A 9198-nucleotide genomic window follows, 5' to 3' on the forward strand; every position below is an offset into this window, starting at 1 on the left:
CGAAGCAGGCTCCAGGCTCTGAGCTGTCAGCACAGAGCCCGACGCGGGGCTCGAACCCAAGAACCGTGAGATCATGACCAGAGCCGAAGTCAGATGCCTACCCAACTGAGCCACCCAGGCACCCCTATTTTATTTCTTTTTTAATGTTCATTTATTTTGTGTGTGAGAGAGGTGGGGGGAGGGGAAGAGAGAGGGAGAGAGAAAGAATCCCCAGTAGGCTCAGTACTGTCAGCCCAGAGCCCTGCGTGGGGCTCTGTCTCACAAACCGTGAGATCGTGACCTGAGCCAAAATCAAGAGTCAGATGCTTAACCGACTGAGCCAACCAGCTGCCCCCCGAAACAAATACCTTTCTGAAAAAGGAAAGCAATGGGGAAGAAAAGTAGATCTTGTCAATTGATAATTAGTTTAAAACAAGACACAGTTACGTTAAGACTAGATAACTTGATCAAGGAAACGGTGGTCAGCCAAGACATGGACCTCATCCATAGGCCTTCTCTTACACTAGAAAGTCCTATTTGGCCATTGGAGTCAATACATAAGCAAAGGATTACTTCAAGAATGGTTGTGGGAAAGCATGCTTGACTTGGACAGTGCTGGGATCTTGACTGACATGCCATGGTATCCACAGATTTATTCAGAAAGATTGTGTCTCGTTAAGATACTGGGACTTCCCGGTCAATCATATCCCTACTTCAATTCATGTCTGATTCCCCCTAGATGAGTAATGCATTGACTTTGCTGATGATGTTTGGAAAATTGTCATTACTATGTTCCTCTGTGGCTCCCGCTAAGAGATTTTTAGAAGGCACATATTGAAGTTACTTTTGTCTGCTTTTTTCCCCCAGTGTTCACTGAAGTAATCACATTTTCTTTTCTTTGAGGATTTCAATGTGAAGTTCATCATAGCTTCCCTGATGTGTAACCATCACTGATTCCTGGAATAAATTCCCCTTGATTATGGTCTAGTATCAGTGGTCTATGGTGGTGAATTTATTACTAGTGTTTCATTCAGGATTTTTATATCTGTGCACTCTTTTGTATATGTTTTCCCTGTCTTTGTCCAAGTTAGTGATCACACCATTTATAACCTCGTAGAATCAATTGTGAAGCTTTCTGTTCCTATGCTTTGTGATTATTAGAATATCATCAGAATTACCTGTTCTTTGGGGGCGCCTGAGTGGCTCAGTCAGTTAAGCATCCCACTCTTGGTTTGGGCTCAGGTCATGATTTCACGGTTTGCGAGTTCAAGCCCCGCATCGGGCTCTGCGCTGACAGCATGGAGCCGGCTCGGGATTCTCTGCCTCCCTCTCTCTCTTCCCCTCTCCTCCGCCACACGTGTAAATAAACTTAAAAAAAGAAGAAAGAATTATCCGTTCTTTGAAGGTTTGACGGCATTCATCTAGAAGACTGGCTGATGCCTTTTTTTTTTTTTTAGGAGCTATATTTAGTTTGAAAATAAGAAGAAAAAAAGGGGAAAGTTTCTGTTTCTTCTGAGGCTGCTGGTCTATTCAGATTTTCCACCTCTTCTTGAACCGATTTTGGCCAATGATAGACGTTTATAGGTTATGGTTGTGACACATGACCACTGATTTACTCGGCCTGAAACAAGAAAATGTAGCCAGGGCCCAAGGGCGATGAGCACCTGACTCCAGGGGGGCCACAACCAGACCCCGTTCGGCCACGCACCACTGACAAAATCCAAAGGCAGAGACGAGTGGAGGTGACACGAGAAATGGATTTACTTCCGTGAAGCCACCACCAGGAAGACAGCGAAGTAGCTTCTCAAAGACGTCACCAAAGTGCCAGAAAAAAACCTCCCAGGGTTACACAAGGAAAGTGTGGGGCAAAGGTTGGCAGGTACCGGTGGGTGGGCAGTTATGATCGGGTCCACCGGTGTCTTGGAGCCAGCCCCCACCCTCCCCCCAGCGTCTCACTGGCTCAGGGCTGTCACTTAGCACTCGCTCGAGGGGGTAGTTTCGGTTTTCATCACCGGATGCTTTGCCCGAAGGGTCTTTTGCCCGAGCTAAGAGATAAGGCGGAAGAGAAGAACTTAAATCAGTCAGAAAGTTTGAGCTCAAAATGGAGGTAGTTGGAGTCTTTCAAAAACTTTAGTATTTTACCGAGGTCAGAAGTCTGCAGTGGGCTTTGTGGGGATAAGATCACGATGTGAGCAGGGCTGCGATCCTGCTGGGGGTTCTGGGGGGGGGGGAATCCATTCTCTCGCCTTTTCCAGCATCTAAAGGCTGCCTTGGCTCGTGGCTCTTTCCTCCATCTTCGAAGTCCAAGGCTCTAACCTCTGCTTCATCGTATCTCCTTGTTCTGACCTTGACCCGCTTGCTCTCCTCTTGTAGGGACCTTGGAGGTTATACTGGGCCTACTTGATAATATTTGCATGCACGATCCTTAAATGAATCACGTCTGCAAAGTCCCTTTGCCACGCAAAAGGGAACGCTCAGAGGTTCTGGGGGTTAGAGTATAGACGTCGTCGGGGGGCCGTTATTCTGCATACCACACTCGCTGGGTTCTCAGCATGTGCCTGGCTTTCGGGTATTCTTTATTCTGAAGAACTCTTCATTATAGAGTGGGTGATTTCTCAAGGAGCCGCTTTTTAGAAAAGCTATGCAATATATATTTTATGGAGCCTTGCATGCCACCTTATTTGTCTTCTGTTCACACATTAGAGATACCCCATTGCTTCTAGCATAGTGTGTTACAGACGAAAAGTCCAAAGCCACTCTGGGTCTTCTTATTATGGGGAACACTGCGGTGGTCGTTGTGGCTAATTTTCCAATATTCTTTTCACTCCAAATGATTCATCTTAGCCAGTCCTGCTAATCTCATTTCCCTCGTCGGGGCTCTGTGTCGGAATGGAGACACATACCCCAGTTCTACCCGTGACACATGACAGAATCTGATGGAATTTCCGGGAAAGATCTCCTTGTCTCTAAGAAAGAGTCCTAGAAGGAAGAGGCCCTTGTTTTCCCCTTCAAGTGTTGCTATATCTACGCGTGATGCCTAGAAGTCCAGCCACCGGCCCAGGGATGAAGCCAATACTGGAAAAGAGGAGAGCCAAGAGAGTCGCAGATGTGAGAGACTCCGAGAGAGAGAGAGAGAGAGAGAGAGAGAGAGAGAGAGAGAGAATGAGCTACAGAGAGATTATAAATAGACCATTGTGAAAGGTAAGTTACCATCATTCACAAGGTAGGGAAAAGCTTTTTTAAAATTGCAATGTTGGGGCGCCTGGGTGGCGCAGTCGGTTGAGCGTCCGACTTCAGCCAGGTCACGATCTCGCGGTCCGGGAGTTCGAGCCCCGCATCGGGCTCTGGGCTGATGGCTCAGAGCCTGGAGCCTGTTTCCGATTCTGTGTCTCCCTCTCTCTGTGCCCCTCCCCCGTTCATGCTCTGTCTCTCTCTGTCCCAAAAATAAATAAACGTTGAAAAAAAAAATTTTTTTAAATAAATAAATAAATTAAAATAAAATTGCAATGTTATGGGGCGTCTGGGTGGCTCAGTCGGTTAAGCATCCTACTTCGGCTCAGGTCGTGATCTCGCGGTCTGTGAGTTCGAGCCCCGCGTCGGGCTCTGTGCTGACAGCTCGGAGCCCACTTCCGATTCTGCGTCTCCCTCTCTCTCTGCCTTCCCCCACCCATGCTCTGTCTCTCTCTGTCTCAAAAATAAATAAATGTTAAAAAAAAATTTTAATTGCGATGTTGTGCTTTATAATAAGAAATATATACTGTGTTTGGTGTTCATCCCGTTCTGGCCCAGAGCCCCTAAAACCATTGGAATTCCCTAAGTGATAGGAGAAATCGAGAAGTCATTTTTCTGTGACTTTTGGACCTCACCTAAGGGTGAGAGCTGTTTGCCACTTGAGCCAACTATGTGATTAGAAGCTTTTGGTTTTACCCCCAACCTACAAGGAGGGGAGAGGGGGTTGGAGGTCGAGTTCGACTGCCAATGGCTAATGATTTAATCAATCGTGCCTATTTAATGAAGCCTCCATCAAGACCCCAAAAGGGATGGGGTTCAGAGAGCTGCTGGGTCGGTGACCAGGTGGCTATTCAGAGACAGTGGCCCTTGGAGAACATGGAAGCTCCCCGCTCTTTCCCACACCCCTTGCCCTGTGTGTCTCCTCCATTTGGCTGTTCCTGAGTTATACCCCTTCAACCTAATAAACCGGTAATCTAAGTAAGTCAACTGTTTCTCTGTGTTCTGTGAGCTGCTCTAGCAAATTAATTGTTTAGGGTAGGGGTCACGGGAATTGGATGGTATTGGAATTGGAATTGGAATTGGAATTGGAATTGGAATTGGAATTGACTTGAACTGGAGGATTAGGGACACCCTGCCAGTGTCCAAGAATTGTTTGGTGGGTGGGGAACCACCCCCAACACACACACACACACACACACACGCACACACACACACACTCATTGGAATTGGGTGCAGAATGCTTCTTATAAACGTACACACAGAGAAAGAGAACAAACCACCTGTTTTAGTCACCCACAGGTCAACAAATAAAACACAGAACCTCAACACTAACCGGCTGGTTGAGCTGCAGCTGCTATAGGGGTCCTCTCCGTTCCAGGGAGGGAAAATAACCACTTTTCCTCTTAAGTGATTTGAGCTCGTGCTGGTGTGTGCCCACAAAAACATAACGGGGCTTCCCGGGAGGTATCGGAATCCCCAAGATAAATGAAGAAATAACTAAAGATCCGAATTCCTGTTGGCTCCCATCTGACAAGGCTCTTCAAATGGTCCGACTGTGTATCTCCCCCACTCCCTGCCATGGAGGCGTAAGTAGCTATATGCAGGTCAGAACCAGACCCAAACCAGACTTGGTCAAGAATCAGACATAACCCGGGACAGAAACAGAGCCAGAAGACACATAGAAGACACGGGGTCAGGGGCGCCTGGGTAGCTCCGTCGGTTAAGCTTCTGACTTCAGCTCAGGTCATGATCTCGCGGTTCGTGAGTTCAAGCCCCGCGTCGGGCTCTGTGCTGACAGCTCAGAGCCTGGAGCCTGCTTCGGATTCTGTGTCTCCCTCTCTCTCTGTCCCTCCCCCACTCGCCCTCTGTCTCAAAAATAAATAAACATTAAAAATTTTTTTTAAATAAATAAGACACAGGGTCAGTGAGAGCCAAGCTTTATTGCTTTGTGAGATTCTTGCTGGGCTGGGCTGGGCTGGCAGCAGCCATTCTTCGTGTAGAAGCAACCGGCTAGAGTAACGGAACCTTGAACAAGGCAGAAGGGCCCGTAGGGACCCCCGAGCTGAACGCAAACAGGCTCATTAAGTGACCCACTTTGAAATAGCCACAGGCCCTCACTGACCAATCACAACCGGGCAGTGGGTAAGATTAACCGAAAAGGAAAAATTCCATGTTCCCATGCTCCCTCACCCCACCCTGTAACTATAGCCCCTCACTACCGTGTTGCGACAGGTGGTCTCTCCTTTGCTGTCCTGCCGCTGCTCGCTTGCAGTGTATTCAGTAAACTCCCATCCCTCTTGTTCTGCCTTGGGTGAATTCTTCCACTGCGGGCACCACAGGCCCCCACCCAATCGGGACGCCCCACGCTCCAAAGGGCAGTTTTCTTGGGTCTGGTGGTAAGCACTCCCAGGGTTTCAATGGTGACCAGAAGACCCAGAAACACACGCATTTTCAAGTTTATCTATTTATTTACCGAGAGAGAAAAAAAAACACAAGCGGGGGAGGGGCAGAGAGAGGGAGAGAGAATCCCAAGCCCGATGCGGGGCTCAAACTCACAAACTGAGATACCGTGTCCCGAGGCGAAAGTCTGACGCTTAACTGGCCGAGCCACCCAGGTGGCCCGGAAACCGATGCATTTCAGACAAGAGGAGGTTAAACTGCAGAACTGTTCCCACGTCAGACTTCAGAGATGGATTGTCAAATAAGGAAACACTACAGGTATTTAAAGAGGAAACAAATACAGTCAAGATCTCCAAGGTTACCAAGTCTGTCCGTGACGCTAAGTCAATGAATAAATAAATTTCACATGAAAATCATATCCATAAAGTTGGTGACACGTCTTCAGACGTCGGCATTACAAAAGTCGAGGGGCAGGATTTTAGGTCAGGAAGTATACAACTTAGAGGACTCAGGTCTCCCTGATCCGGGGAATCCAAGTGTTTGGTTTCTGATTTGCTCCTGCCTACAAGATGTCCCGGATGCACTTGCCATGTTAGCAGAGTACCAGCCTTGCTTCCCTCAGGAACGTGAATCTGGGAGCCCTGATGGATATGCCTGAGCCCTCCCTCCCTCGGGCTCCTCCCTAGCCACCCCTGGTCCAGTTTGGATGACCCTGCCTCTCACACTGAGGACAACAGTCTAACGGATCTGATACAGACAGCTTTCTTCTTCTTCTTCTTGCTTATATGGCTGATCTTGCCTTCGTCCTTGGAAGTTAGATGTTTCAGGAGAATCTGAGAGCAGATCTTCCTTCAAGTTCTCCTGACCCTGCTGGGCCCTTTATTCACATGCGTCCTCAGCTCAGCAAAACTGGCTTCACTTGATGAGGAAACCACCACCCACAGAGTCACTGGCCCCCAGTTCTCACAAACTCTGATGCCCCTGACTCCAAGGTTCCTTGTGTTTTTCACCATATCCCCTTAATGTCTTCTTGTGGGGTTTGTGAAGGTGAACAGGCTCTTTAGCTAACTGGGGTGCTGTTTTTGGAACGTAGGTACACTGTGTTTTAACCATCTATGATGCTTCGAGAGGCTTTGAGTGTATTTTACGCCATGGTGGTGGTCCTGTGTCTCAGCACTTACAGAAGAAGGGAAAGTGGATTTTCATCTTATCTCATGCTTCCTTTTCAGAGCTTAATAAGCACGAGAAACACATTGCTGAACAGCTGGTTGCCCCCCAGGGGAAGCATAAACTCTGCAAAGTGGCCAGATCAAGATAATTCCAGTCCACATGTACATGAAACTCGAGCAATCTGGATGTCCCCAAATTGTCCAACCTGCTGAGGTCACCCTATCATCTTTCATCTTTTTTTTTTTTTTTTTTTAGAGAGAGAGGGAGAGAGTGCTTGTGGCAGGGGGAGAGGGGCGGGGAGGGGGAGAGAGAGAGAGAGAGAGAGAGAGAGAAAGAGTGAATCCCAAGCAGACTCCACACTCAGGGCAGAGCCCTATGGAGGGCTCTATCTCATGACCCTGGGATCATGACCTGAGCCGAAATCAAGAGTCGGACTCTCAACCAGCTGAGCCATCCAGGCGCCCCCACCCTATCATCTTAAAAGTAAAATTGAAATGGTAGAACCTCATCTCACCTACAGTGAGAAAGCCAGCATCCTTCCCGATACTATCTTCAAAAAGGCCTTCATGGTAGGTTGGAGAACCTGGTTGGAGAACCAACCAGGGTTGATGATTGATTCAGGCTAACCGGGGGCCACCCCTTGAAACAGGATGGAGTACAGGCTGTGGCGGAGAAAGAGGTGTGGGCCATGATCCATTAAAAAGCACTGTGGTTGAGCCAGCTCTCCGAGGGCCACCAGCACCAAGATCTCCCCCGTGACGATGTCTTCCATTAAGATTAAGTGCGTTTTGGGGGCATCTGGGTGGCTCGGTCGATGGAGCCTGATCGATGGATCAGGTCACGATCTCACAGTTCGTGGGTTCGAGCCCCGCCTCAGGCTCTGTGCTGACCGCTTGCTGGGAGCCTGGAACCTGCTTCAGTCTGTGTCTCCTTCTCTCTCTGCCCCTCCCCCCGCTCACGCTTCATCTCACTCTGTTTCTCAAAAATAAATAAATGTAAAAAAAAATTAAAAAAAAAAAAAAAGATTAAGTGTGTTTTGCCCGGGTACAGCCGGTACGACCAATCTCCAGGGTGGGAGGAGGCGTCCAACGCTCTGGTCTTTGTAGAGATTTCTGCAAAAGAGTTTTGCTGGTGGGACTCGCTCAGCAAGCAAGCACAGCAAGTGATCGTGGATGTCCTGTCAGCTCTGTGGCCCTTCGCCAGTCGGGGGGCTATATGGCCACAGTCGGAACAAAGTTCTGTGCTTTGAACTGGGAAGATCAGTCAGCAGTTGTCCTGACCGCAGTAAAGACAAGAACAGCAAGGTGGATCCTGATGGGAGAGATTTAGCTGGCACCGTGGCTGAGGAAACAACCCCAGAAGTTCTGGATGGCACCAGGGGCCCCTGTAGCCCCTCCTTCCTGACCGTGGGAAAGTCCTTGGGCCACGTGGACATCTCCGACGGATTGGATGGATCCCTGGACCATAAAATCTTCTATCACATTGGCAGCCTGTCCTCCATGGATGCCTTTGACTGTGACCTGCAGACAGGAAAGATCTCCAACCGCAGAAGCGTTTACAAGCTGGAAGAAGAACAAATTCCAGATGGGATGTGTATGGATGCTGAGAGGGAGCTCTGGGTGGCCTGTTAACATTGGAGGAAGAGTGATCCGCATAGAACCTGAGACAGGGGAAAGACTCCAAATCCTGAAGTTGGCCTGTTGATAAAACAACTTGCTGCTCCGGAAGGAGGGACTAGTCTGAAATGTAGGCGACCTGTGCCGGGATGGAATGGACCCCGAGGGTCTATTGCAGCAGCCGGAAGCTGGTGGAATTTTCAAGATAACTGGCCTGGGGGATCAGAGGAACTCCTCCCTATCCCTAGGCAGGCTTTCTTTCTTACTGGAGGAAATTTCTCTCTCTTTTTTTTTTTAATGTTTCTTTTTGAGAGAGCAGGGGAGGGGCAGAGAGAAAAGGGGGACAGAAGATCTGAAGCAGGCTCTGTGCTAACAGCAGCGAGCTGGGTACGGGGGCTCGAACCCACAAACCATGAGATCGTGACCTGAAACAAAGTCGGAGGCTTAACCCACTGAGCCACGCAGGCACCCTGAACTAGAGGAACTTTTGAAGATATGTAGAAAAGTCTACAGCCGAGGGCGCCTGGGTGGCTCAGTCCGTTGAGGGTCTGACTTCGGCTCGGGTCTGACGTCACCATTTGTGAGTTCGCGCAACAAACCTTTGACACGTGTGCTCAGCGGAAGCCCGTGTTCCTGTCCAAGAGAGCAGGGGGCTACTTGTGGCCACCTTGGGCTGGGAGCACTGCCCCCTCAGATGCAGCCACACATACCTCGACGGGTAATTCCTCCCTGCCCCGCTCACCGTGGCCTGACGCAGCACCCTGAGATTTTAGGCCCAGTCGGCCATCGCACAAACGTGTGG

At 49.1% G+C, this 9198-nt stretch overlaps 1 pseudogene; it reads left to right on the forward strand.

The window, feature by feature from the left end:
- Nucleotides 1-7274: 7274 nt before the first annotated feature.
- Nucleotides 7275-8644, forward strand: LOC101096855 (annotated as a pseudogene).
- The last annotated feature ends 554 nt before the right edge of the window (nucleotides 8645-9198 follow it).

The sequence above is a fragment of the Felis catus genome, chromosome E1, assembly GCF_018350175.1.
Source record: "Felis catus isolate Fca126 chromosome E1, F.catus_Fca126_mat1.0, whole genome shotgun sequence".
Taxonomy (NCBI): Eukaryota; Metazoa; Chordata; class Mammalia; order Carnivora; family Felidae; genus Felis; species Felis catus.